Genomic DNA, 13,240 nt, shown 5'->3' on the forward strand with positions numbered 1-13,240 from the left:
AGCCTTGCCGGTCTTGGAAACTCTTTATCTCTCCATCCATTTTGAATGTCAGTCTTGCTGGATAAAGTATTCTTGGCTGCATGTTCTTCTCATTCAGTGTCCTGAATATATCTTGCCAGCCCTTTCTGGCTTGCCAGGTCTCTGGACAGGTCTGACGTTATTCTGATGGGCTTTCCTCTGTAAGTAAGGAGCCTCTTTGTCCTAGTAGCTTTCAAGACATTGTATCTACAATTATGATTCCTCAATTTGACTATCAGCTGCCTTGATGTTTTTTTGGAATCTATAATCTTGGATGGAGACCGTTTGGCCTCTAGTAAATGAATACTAGTTCCATTCACAAGATTGGGAAAATTTTCATGAAGAACTTGTTCCACTATATCTTCTAGACTTATTTCTTTCTCCTACCCTTCAGGGATTCCAATAATTCTGAGGTTGGAATGTTTCATGGCATCATTTATTTCCCTGATTCTCTTTTTGTGGCTTCTAAGCTGTTTGTTCCAGGCTTCTTCCTGATCCTTTTTCTGTTTGTCCTCCAGATCACTAATTCTATCTTCTGTCTCAGTTACCCTAGCTTTTCGAGAATTTAGATTAGATTAGAACTCATTGAGAGCATTGCAAACCTCATCCCTGGTGGCCTTCAGTTCTGCCCTAACATTGTGAACATCATCCCTGGTCACTTTCAGTTCTGTCCTAATCAATTCTGTTTGGTCATCCATGGTTTTCTCCAACCTAGCTATTGCCTGGACAATTGTTAGCCTGAATTCTCTTTCTGACATATTGTCTATATTGATAGCCGTTAGCTCTGTTGCAGAAGGTCCATCCTCTGTATTTTTCTTCTGTTGGGCATTCCTCCTCCTAGTCATTTTGGTGAGAGATAGCTGAACAGATGTAGCTGGATGTATCAACCATGGCGCAGTCAAAGTGCACCCTGGAACGCTTCTGAGCAATCAGGATTCCCCACCCAAATGAGAGAAAAAAGAAAAGAAAAAGAAAAAAAAGAGAGAGAGAGAGAGAGAGACAGGAGAAAAAGGGAAGATAAAAGAGAAGGTTCAGCCCAAATGGGCCCCAAGGTAAGATTTATGGAATATACAAACAAAAACGGACAAACAAAATGACTGATAAAAGTATATGACAAGAGAAAAAAAATAAGCAAATAAAGGAAGAACCTCGTCAAAAAGAACCCCAAGTATAAGATTTATATACTATCAGGACAAACACAAAAACACAGAAACACTGGCAGAAGAAAAAGATGGGAGAGTGGTTATAAATTCTCAGTGTGGGTGAGGAAGGTTGTTTTGATTCTTCCTGGATGTATCTTGGTATCTTTGATAAAGGACTCAACTTTCCTAAGATAAAGGGGGATTAAAAATTGGTTTACCTGTGTGGAGATTCCTCAAGAAATTAAAAATAGAACTTCCCTATGACCCTGCAATTGCACTCCTGGGTATTCACCCCAAAGATACAGATGTCGTGAAAAGAAGGGCCTTCTGTACCCCAATGTCTATAGCAGCAATGGCCACGGTCGCCAAACTGTGGAAAGAACCAAGATGCCCTTCAATGGATGAATGGATAAGGAAGATGTGGTCTATATACACTATGGAGTATTATGCCTCCATCAGAAAGGATGAATACCCAACATTTGTAGCAACATGGACGGGACTGGAAGAGATTATGCTGAGTGAAATAAGTCAAGCATGGAGGAGATGGGGAGTTAGAGGTCTGGGTACCAGGTGGTGGATATTATACAGGGCACGGACTGCATGGAACACTGGGTGTGGTGAAAAAATAATGAATACTGTTATGCTGAAAATAAATTAATTAATTAAAAAAAACAGAAAAAAAATTTTTAGAAAACCTGATTATACCGGATTGCTCAGGTGGGTCCAGTGTAATCACAAGGGTCATTACAAGTGAAAAGGAGAGGAATGATCAGAGAGATAATACAGAGTCAGAGTCAGAGAGATACTACACTGTGTCTTTGGAGATGGAAAAAGGGGCCACAAGATAAGAAATTCCAATACATCTATGAGTTGTAAAAGGCAAAGAAATAGATTTCCCCCTAGAGCCTCCAGAAGGAACATGGCCCTGCTAACATCGTATCTGTAGTCTAGGAAGAACTGTGTGGACCACTGACTAAAGAGAACGAAACTGTGAATCGTTTTAATCCATTGTCTGTGATGACTTGTTACGGCAGCAGGTAGGAAACACACAAGCGAAGGAAGTGAGAAGAAAGGGTCACTTTTCAGCCGGAGCAACAGAGATTTTACTGAAGGAAGAAGCATTTGTGGATCTTGGATGGGATTGTGACCTTCAAGGGAGGTAGTGCCATGAACCTAACAGGCAGAGCAGTGGCTGGGAGGCATGTGTTGAGGTTCTTGTGAATGGTTGCATTGGCCAACCTGGGTATGTGGGGAGAGGAGCTTGGTGGCAGGACTGGGCACGGACAGCAGGACCTGGAATTGGGAACCTGGGCTCGGGGTGGAGCTACCTTGGAAGAGCCCAAGCTCAAGAGTGACCTAGTGTATTCTGGGAAACGCATCTGCGTACTGTCGAGTGGAGAGGGGAAGAGGGAGAGCATTTAAGAGGAGGAAGAGACATGGTCACGGGCACTGACAAGTGGGGTGGATGAAAAACCGGAGGTCTATAATGTGCAATTGTTCATTGACTCATTACAGAGAAATCTGCAGTGAAGACACAGAAATGGCTAACAGACACATGAAAAAATGTTCATCATCACTAGCCCTCAGGGAGATTCAAATTAAAACCACATTGAGAAATCTGTCTCAAGTGTTTTCCGATAGCATCTCTGACTCTGATACCTGGCCATCCCTCCTCCCCTTTTCACTTATGATGACCCTTGTTTAGATTCAGATCTGGGCACCTGTCGGAAGCTGACACATTACAGCATGGGGAAAGGGAGACATACCAGCTAAATATGCCCACACATCCAGGTAAAGGCACCATAATAAGAGATGCCAGAAAGGGGGGGGGTGTCCTCGTGTGGCACATTATAATGGTGACAAGGTGAGCTCACCCTACCTGAGATCTTAAATCATTGGCGAGTGATTGAAAAAAAAAGCTATAGATCAAGGCCCAAATGATGCCACCTTGAGAATTTGGATTTGTCCTTATTAAAATGTCCTTGGGGAGCTTCAAATGCTCGCATCCCCTCTTTCCAGGGACCAGGAGCCATATTGCAGAGCTGTGGCTGTCTGCCTGGTGACCCACTCTGAGAGCTGGGGTGAGGCTGAGGGTCTTCCTGCCTTGGGACCCAGGTGGGGGGCATGAAGCCCTGCTTTCTTCATTCGAACTTTCCTTAATGAAGCATCTAAGGAATGCTCCTTCCGAAAGGCTAGGAAACAACTAGAAGTAAACCACATGGGCCCTGATCCTGCCTGTCCTACCTTAAAGCCCGTACCTTGAGTTCCCTCCTCCAGGGCAGACAGGTAAGTGCAATTGACTAATAGCCCTCGGGTAAAGAAGATGTGTAAATGTCAAGGAGACAGTAAGAAGCACATCCTGTAAGGATGTTTCCGTGATTTTCAGGAATTCACTCTTCAAGTCATTGTCTGTTACGCTCTTATTTTCTACTGTTCTGTTCTATCCAGATCCTTCCCTTCAAATTTAAGATAAAGAAAGCCCTTATCTCAGTTGACATTTTTTTTTTGTGGTTTTTCATCTCTAAGATAATTACTTCTAACTTTTTTCTATGTATACTTCACGCTGTTAAGGAGGACGGAGCATGCAGGGTTTTATGACACAGTGTACTTCTGCTTTTAGGCACATTTTCTTCTTTGTATGAGAAGACCCGGCTCTCGGCCTCACTAGACTCACTGTGTGCATGTCCTGTTCTGGCCGCACATGAGTTGTCAGAGGGATGACTGTCTTCTGGAAAGAATCAGCTTGGAAAAAGTTCTTTTGGAGATGGCCTCCGCAGCTGAAAACAAGTAGGGAAATCTGCTTTTCAGTGTAAACGAAGAGTTCAGAATGGAGACAAGTGCCTCAACTCCAGGGAACAGGGTATTTTGTGGGAACCCCCCAGAAAAGGGGTCTTCCCATTTCAGTGTGAACGGACAAGACTTCTGGGGTTACGGGATTTGCCAGAGCTCTCAAACTTAAAAGCATTGAGCCCTCACACAGAATGAGGATGACGTCGTGTGTCAGCAAAGACGCTTATGGAACAGCAGCAAAAAAGCTTCCTAAAAGCCACATTTGACAGAAAACAAAGTTGCATCTGGAAATCTAGGCTCTTGGGATGAGGTTGGTGATGCTTGGGCACACTGGCTCTCACAGACACAGAGCCCTGTCATGGGTTTGGGGCTTTCAGAGAAGCCCGGGCACATATCAGCAGTGTGGTTCATCTGTTCCCGGGGCTTCAGGTACCTGAAGGTTGTCAGATGACCTTTGGCTAAAGTCGCCTCCAGCCATGCTCCTTCTCTCCTCCTGCATCTCCCTCTACCTTCTGCTGGATTAGAGGACTCTGTACCCCGTGTCCCCCCGGCAGCCACCCCAGCTGCAGAGACGGACTCACGGGAGCATGGGTGCGTGAAAGAGTTAAACGCCACTCTTTGTGAGCCCGGTCTTCTCTGCTCTGGACCAGTGTCTCTGAGCAACGTTTGTTTGTTTGTTTTTTAAGATTTAATTTATTTATTTTACAGACAGAGATCACAAGTAGGCGGAAAGGCAGGTGTGGTGGGGAAGGGGAAGCAGGCTCCCTGCTGAGGAGAGAGCCTGATGCAGAACTTGATCCCAGGACCCTGGGACCATGACCTGAGCCGAAGGCAGAGGCTTTAACCTACTGAGCCACCCAGGCACCCTGAGGGTTTCTATGCAGACCATCACAAGGGAATCTTTGCAGTTTAGAACTTGTCAGTATTTTAATCCTCTGATCACAGTGATTTTGGACCTAGAAAGCCCCTATAAACAAGTGTGAAAGAAACAGTTTGAAATCTTTAAAAAAAAATTTGCTTAGTTATTGCACAGGGATCTAAAGACATGGGACATTGTTTCTCTTGGTGGCTGGCTCACATGATTATTCAGATGAAGAATTGGTGACATGAGGCTACTGGATAATTCTGGGTGACCTCGTGGAATCACTGGTTCTCAGTGTATGCCTTTGGGCCCCTTTCAGAGCTCCTCATCACCCTGGAAAGCTACCAAAGGGAATTAAACATAGTTCAAGGTTACAACTCAGGTCCTCCATTCTACATAGAAATAATAATAATAATAATAATAATAATAATAATAATAATAATAATAATAAAGGTTTTTGGGATCCTTCTTGTTCTTTTTGAAATAAGGCCTAGTGCAGTGTTGAGAAAAAAAAGTGTCAAGTTCCTTTTTGGGGATTTCATGGGTTGAGTTTTCCCAAGGACCTAATTAACAGAAGGGGCTCTCATGGCCATAAGCCCCCCTTGAAATGCACAACACGAGGATGGATAGTCACGAGGACCCACGTGTGCCCTCCCCGTCATCACCGCATTGAAACCTCCTGCCCCGGAAACACCTACGAGAAGTTAACAGTTTGAGAACCAAGATCCCTTTGCAACATATCTTTATGTTTACTGGGGGAAGCTCGTGCCCAGGGATATGAGATTCCAAACCAATTTCTTGTTTCCAGCAGGAAAATCTTTCAGAGCAACTTAGGTTGACAAACAAATCTTGTTTTAGGGCAATAGCTTGCTCGTTCCCCAAACTGCTTGCTTATCAGAAAAGGGTTTCTTTGGGCACCTGGGTGGCTCAGTGTGTTAAAGCCTCTGCCTTTGGCTCAGGTCAGGATCCCAGGGTTCTGGGGTCAAGCCCCGCATCGGGCTCTCTGCTCAGCAGGGAGCTGCTTCCTCCTCTCTCTCTGCCTACTTGTGATCTCTGTCTGTCAAATAAATAAATACAATCTTAACAAAAAAGAAGAAGAAAAGGGTTTCTTTAGGAAAACTCGCTCCAAAATCTTCACCTCACTATTTCCACCAAGCCTACAACTCCAAGAGTACATGGTCTTGACAAAGCTCCCATGAGCCCCTCGGCTGGGGACGTGAAGCCCATAAAGTCCTTCTGAGGTGTTATTAAGATGTCAATGTGCTGTGCTTCCCCAAGGCCGCTGACCTTCTCGATGCCCGGGTTTTTCTTCAGTGTCCCTTGAAGGGCAATGGTGGGCAAACCACACAGCATCACAAAATGTTGTGGTGACGCTTTTGTTACAGAAGCCATGCTCAGGAGGCTGCTTTTGGCAAACTCCACAAACGCAAACCCACCCTGGACAAACCTCTGACATCCTCCCCAGGGGCTCTGTGGCAATCATGAGAGCAGGAGCCACTTTCAGGTCCCTACCAGCTCAGAGGAACAAAGATGAAGTCATTGCATCTGAAGACACAGTAGGTGGGAGCGGGAAGACAGAGAGGAGCAGACAAGAAGGGGAAGGCGCGAGCAGGTCGTGTCCGGGCTCACTTCCCCCAAACGAGAGGCTGCTCCTTCCTTCTCCCTTCCTCTCCCTTCCAAGTTCCAGCCCCATCGGTGGAGGAGAGACACGCGGCGGCCAGTGTTCACGCGGAGGGCCGAGGAGTGGGGATATTTGAACAGGGAGCCTGGGTAGAGCTGGAAAAGCAGAAGTCTGCAGTGTAGCGAGTGATGTGAAAGTCCAGCAGCCCACCACAGACAAAAACGGGACCACTGGGGAGTGTGTCCCCGAATCAGACCCTAACCCTAGTGGTTGGCGGCAGTTCGTCCCTGTTTTCTTTCCACGGTTTTGTCTTGGTCGCTCTCCCACATTTGTCCCCTGTCCTCGTGTCATCCGTCAGCCCTGTCACGAAGAGGACCTCCCCGGTTGTCGGCACCCCTTCCTGTCATGAGAATCACCTCATCTTTCTTCTTCATGTGTCCTTTCGTGCTGGAGAAACTTGCATCCTGGTGCAGCCACTGTCGCCGCCCGCAGAAGGGAGACAGTAGTCGTGCTGAAGTACACCTAATTCACACACCGAGAGAAGTTACTCTTCCCTCCCGATAATTAAAAACGAGAGTCTATTAACACTGATTATTTCTGTAACTCCAATTTATTACTTTTTTTGAAAAATCAAATAAAAACTCATCATATGAAATAACAATTTCTTTTTTTGTAACAAAGATTCATTTTACTTACTAATTAGTGTCTTCATTCTCTCCAGGCTGCAAGGAACATATTTGAGCATCTTTTTTAAAATCTTGCCTGTGAAGATTGTACTATAGAAAGCACATGTCTATGTAAGAAGTGGGTAAACAAAACTCATTTTAAAGTCGAAGCCAGCAGTAGCTGGAGTCTTTACATGAGGGCTGTCAGTCTGTACTCCACAGGACTTTTCATTTCTTGATGTCTTTTTTTTTTTTATTTTTAAAGACTTTATTTATTTATTTGACAGAGGGAGAGAGAGTGCACAAGCAGGGAAAGCAGCAGGCAGAGGCAGAGGCAGAGGCAGGCTCAGCAGGCAGGGAGCCCAGGGTGAGACTCGATCCCAGGACCCTGGGGTCATTACCTGAGCCAAAGGCAGATGCCTAATGACTGAGCCACCCAGGGGTCCCTTCATTTCTTGAGGTCCCTTTTTCTCCAGTTCCTTTAAATGCTGCAAACCAGCTTCAGATTCTTTATGTTTTACTAGTCTGCCACAAAATATAAAATGCCATACCCAATGTGTTTGGGTATATTTCTGTAATTTTTTACATAAATATTTATGACAGCATTATTTGTAATTGTGAAAAACTGGGAAAAAAACAAATGTCTTTCAATGGGTAAGTGGACAAACGTTGGTATACCCACACAAAGGAATACTACATAGCCATGAAAAGGAACAGACTGGATTCACATTGAGTCTTGAAAGCATTTACTAAGAAAAGAAGCCACACTCAAAAGACTATGTATTATAGAAATTCAATCATAGACATTTTGGAAAAGTGGACAGTTGGGAACTTAGTGGTTGATGAGGGTGGGGGTGGGGAGAGGAGATTACTGTGAAGGGTGACTGGTGGCAATTTGGGGTCAAATTTTTGATGAAACTGTTGTCTATGATAATCCTGATGGTGGACATACTACTTGATGTACTTGTCCAGAGGCTTAGAACTCAGCACCACAAAGACTAAATTGTGTTTTCTGCGCCTTCATGCTCCTTTCCTGAACTCGTTGCCTTCCATCTTTGCTGTCAGATGGATGGCAACATTCTTGGGCAGTGACATTCATCAACAAGGCAACAGGATTCTTTGGAAGGAAAGGTCTTGCAATACCTCCAAGGTGTTGAACATCCTGTTTGTTGCAATAAAAAGAAGCTATTTTTTTTGAGAAAGATATATAAGCATATTGTTTGTTGAGAAAAGTAATTTTTCTGGAGTAGGTACTTAGAAATGGGATCGTTGTGGAGTAAGATATGCACATTTTCTGTGTCAGTAGGCATCGGTCATTTGACTCCAAAGGGGTCAGTGTATGACAGTTTCTGTTTCTCTATGATCCAAGCAAACCTGATATTACCAGACTTTAAAAATCATGCTCACTTTCTGAGTAAAGCATGATAATACATGGTTTTAGTTTGGATTTTCCCGATTGTTGGTAATATAGAATGTATTTGTCATATAGGCATTAAGATAATTTTCTTTAAAAAATTTTTTTTTTATTTTTTCAGTGTAACTATTCATTATTTTTGCACCTCACCCAGTGCTCCATGCAATCCGTGCCCTCTCCAATACCCACTACCTGGATCCCCCAATCTCCCACCCCCTGCCCCTTCAAAACGCTCAGATTGTTTTTCAGAGTCCATAGTCTCTCATGCTTCACCTCCCCTTCCAATTTCCCTCAATTCCCTTCTCCTCTCCATCTCCCCATGTCCTCCATGCTATTTGTTATGCTCCACAAATAAGTGAAACCATATGATATTTGACTCTCTCTGCTTGACTTATTTCATTCAGCATCATCTCTTCCAGTCCCGTCCATGTTGCTACAAAAGTTGGGGATTCATCCTTTCTGATGGAGGCATAATACTCCATAGTGTATATGGACCACATCTTCCTTATCCATTCGTCCATTGAAGGGCATCTTGGTTCTTTCCACAGTTTGGTGACCGTGGCCATTGTTGCTATAAACATAGGAGTACAGATGGCTCTTCTTTTCACGACATCTGTATCTTTGGGGAAAATACCCAGTAGTGCAATTGCAGGGTCATAGGGAAGCTCTATTTTTAATTTCTTGAGGAATCTCCACACTGTTCTCCAAAGAGGCTGCACCAACTTGCATTCCCACCAACAGTGTAAGAGGGTTCCCCTTTCTCCACATCCTCTTCAACACATGTTTTTTCCTGTCTTGCTAATTTTGGCCATTCTAACAGGTGTAAGGTGGTATCTCAATGTGGTTTTAATTTGAATCTCCCTGATGGCTAGTGATGATGAACATTTTTTCATATGTCTGACAGCCATTTGTATGTCTTCATTGGAGAAGTGTCTGTTCATATCTTCTGCCCATTTTTTTTTTTAATATGATTGTCTGTTTTGTGTGTGTTGAGTTTCAGGAGTTCTTTATAGATCCTGGATATCAACCTTTTGTCTGTACTGTCATTTGCAAATATCTTCTCCCATTCCGTGGGTTGCCTCTTTGTTTTGTTGACTGTTTCCTTTTCTGTGCAGAAGGTTTTGATCTTGATGAAGTCCCAAAAGTTCATTTTCGCTTTTGTTTCCTTTGCCTTTGGAGACATATCTTCAAAGAAGTTGCTGTGGCTGATATCGAAGAGATTACTGCCTATGTTCTCCTCTAGGATTCTGATGGATTCCTGTCTCACCTTGAGGTCTTTTATCCATTTTGAGTTTTTGAGATAATTTTCTGTTTTACCTATTGCTGTTTGATTCCCCACCCAGCCACCACCATCACTTACAGTTTTACATATATTCTGGATATTGTTCCCAGTTTAGCAGATGAAGAAAATAAAGCTAAGTGTGGTTTTAATTATCATGCCCAAAGTTACATGACTGATGATTTCCAAGGCACTGTTTGCAGCCAAATGTTTCTGCACATAAGGATTTACTGTAACAGAGCTCTTCTCCTTGAGTAGCACTATTAAAACCTGTGTCAGTTTCCTTCATTTTATATACTATCAGTAGGATGACATTATAGCATGATGATCTTACTTTCTCCCTTTCAAGCTTTTTCATGGCAATCGTGCATTTTTATGTTACACTAATGCCAACAAACCATGTGTTATCTGATTGAGTATATTCCACTGTGAAAACACTTCAAAGTCTGCCCAGAATTTGAATACAAAGTTTCAGTCAGCGAGTATTTTGCCAGTGCTACATTATTCATATGCTCATAAAGGAAAAAAGAAGTGTTACACTAACAAAAATAAAAGGAAAAAGGAAGTGTTACACTAACAAAAATAATAGGAACATGGTAATCCCTGTAACCAATGGCACACTCTAGAAAACAGAATCTTCTTGCAAAACTATCAGGAGACACTGTTCAAGTTTCTGGTAGCAGTTTCTGTCTTGAGACATTGTTCACACACTGCCCTGCATTATGACATGTGCTGACAGCTAAGGATCCTGCTTCACCAATAACTGGACCCATGATAGAACACCTGTCTCCTGACTTCAGGTCTCCTGATGCTTCAGAGGCTCGTGAGAGCTATTTTGCCTGCTAGCTCTGACTGGTTTTCACTAAAGGACATGTATTTGTTTGCAAAGGGCTGCTGCAACAGAGTAGCCTAGAGATTCAGTGTCTCCCAGTTCTGGAGCCTGGAAATCTGAGGTCAGGGTGTCTGACCACGGGGTTGGCTCCTTGAGAATCTGTGCCAGCCTCTGTCCCCCACTTCCTGGGGGTTTGCTGGGGTCTTCAGCATCCTTGCCTTCTGGATGCTTCACTCTGATCTTTACTTTCAGTTTCACGTGGTGGTCGCCCAGTTGTGTGTCCTTCTCTAGTCCAAACGTCCTCTTTTTACAAGGGCAGTCATATGGGACTAGGGGTCACCTTAATGACCTCCCTTGACTTGATCATCTGCAAAGGTCCAAATGAGGTCACATTCATGGGCCCTAAGTTCAGGCTTTAACATCTTTGTGGGGGGGGGGAGAGCCACAGTCCCAGGGTTCAATTTCGTCCAGTATTATAAAGTCCTTCCTTGCTAATTGTTCCAGTTACTATATCCGTTGCCTTTGTTAATCCAAATCTGTTTTCTGGAGTGCCTGGGGTCTCAGTCAATGAAGCATCTGCCTCTGGCTCAGGTCAGGATCTCAGGGTCCTGGGATCAAGCCCCCTGTTGTGGAGCTTGCTTCTCCCCCTGCTCTGTTCCTCCTCCAGCCTGTGCACTCTCTCTCTCTCTCTCAAATAAATAAAGAAAATCTGGAAAAAAAATCTTCACCCTTCACCCTTCTGAGGCGTCCCCTCTTCAGCGAGCACATTGTGCATGCCGTCTGTTCCAGTTTGAATCCAGGCCTCCTTTCTCCGTGAACCCGGAAAGGCAACAGGTGCCAGTCTCCTAGGACATGCTGGGCTTTCAGACATGGGCTGCTATCAGCTTTTCTAGAACTTTTGAGTCTAATCTCGAACTTTAATCGATACCAGTGGAGTGAGGGAGGCTTGGGATGAACGTTTTTATTATATTCCTCAGTTCAAGTACATCCATGATAATATTTCCATTTTAGAACAATTTTATCTTTGTCAATTATAAAAATGCCTCTAGGATTCACTCACTTGATTTATTGATGTAATTTCCCCCGACTCTGTAAGAAAATGAAATCACTATTCTTTGAGGCACCATCCACCACCAGCACGAATACTGTCCCCAGGGGAGGGTCTTTCCACAAAGACGTCCATTTGGCAGAAGTGTACCCTTTGTGCAGACGCGAAGTAAGCTGGACTGCGGCATGCGTCATTCTTCTGCTGTTATTTAAGACTGGTGGCTTTGGGTGACCCTGAATCGTTCAGCTCTCTGCTTGGGGCAGCCGAAAAGAAATCTCAAAAAACCCCAGTTCCCCTCAACTTACTTAAAGGATTCTCCAAACAGTGAACACAAGATGGATCACTTTGGTGACTCTGACATTTTACTATGGACCCCATGGTCTATTGTGCATCTGGTTCACTTCAAGAAAATTAAAAGAGTTTATGTTTAGATGCTCAGAAGAGAATGCTCTAATAAGAAATATAGAGGACAGAGCAGGTGCACAGTGGGGCTCAGTCCATGGCTAAATCCCAGCTGGCTCCTGGGCACACCGGCTGTGCCCTGTTTACCCAGTGGCTTCTGGAGGCCTGCCCCAGGGCAGCCCCTGGCCGGGTCCTCAGGGAAACAAGAACAAGAAGGGGGACGTGAGCGGTCTCTCACAAAACCAAGCCTGTTCAGTTAGAAGGCTGTCCCTCATGCTGAGATTATGCCCTTCTTAGACTCTGCATTAAAATTCACCTTCTTGGGGCGCCTGGGTGGCTCAGTGGGTTAAAGCCTCTGCTTTCGGCTCAGGTCATGATCCCAGGGTCCTGGGATCAAGCTCTGCATCGGGCTCTCTGTTCAGCAGGGAGCCTGCTTCCTCCTCTCTCTCTGCCTGCCTCTCTGCCTACTTGTGATCTCTGTCTGCCAAATGAATAAATAAAATAAAAAGAAATTCATCTTCTTTCAAGAGATCAAAGTCATAAAGACAGATTCATATTTTATACTGTGCCTTTGTTTTAAATATGTTTATGTCTTTCTTTGGCCAAAACAAGCAAACCAACCACAACAAACAAACAAACAAAAAATATAAAAAAAGAAAAGAAAGAAGTCACAGCTTACTTTGGGAGACATTGGTGGACTGGGTCCTCATGGTTCCCAGGGACAGAGGCGTGGATGGCGGGGTCTGCTTCAGCTGACCACCAGCATCCGCTGACTGGCCCAGGCCCCTCTCATGGACTTTCAGCTGACATTGTGTGGTTATAACTGAAGTTTATATTCCTCGCTAGGAATGGACAAGGGGCCTGTGGTTCCTGCCATGGAACGGCTGGCTGAAGAGGCCACTATCACAAACAAGGGGAGGGGGACAAGGAGGGATGGCTGGGTCCCTGATGGCCAGGCCACTAGGGTTCCCGCAGGAGCACTTCCTCTGTGATGCTGCTGGTGACATCAGTGACCAGAGAAGACCAGGAAAGGCTGAAATTGCCAGAAGACTCAGAAACACTAATCAACAAACGTTCTGGCAGCCGCCAGCTTTGGTCTTGGTGTCTGCGGTGCGCTGAGGAACCCACCAGGGCCATGGGCCACAGGTCCTGAGGCATACCCGGTAC

Source organism: Mustela erminea, chromosome 12 (genome assembly GCF_009829155.1).
Source record: "Mustela erminea isolate mMusErm1 chromosome 12, mMusErm1.Pri, whole genome shotgun sequence".
Taxonomy (NCBI): Eukaryota; Metazoa; Chordata; class Mammalia; order Carnivora; family Mustelidae; genus Mustela; species Mustela erminea.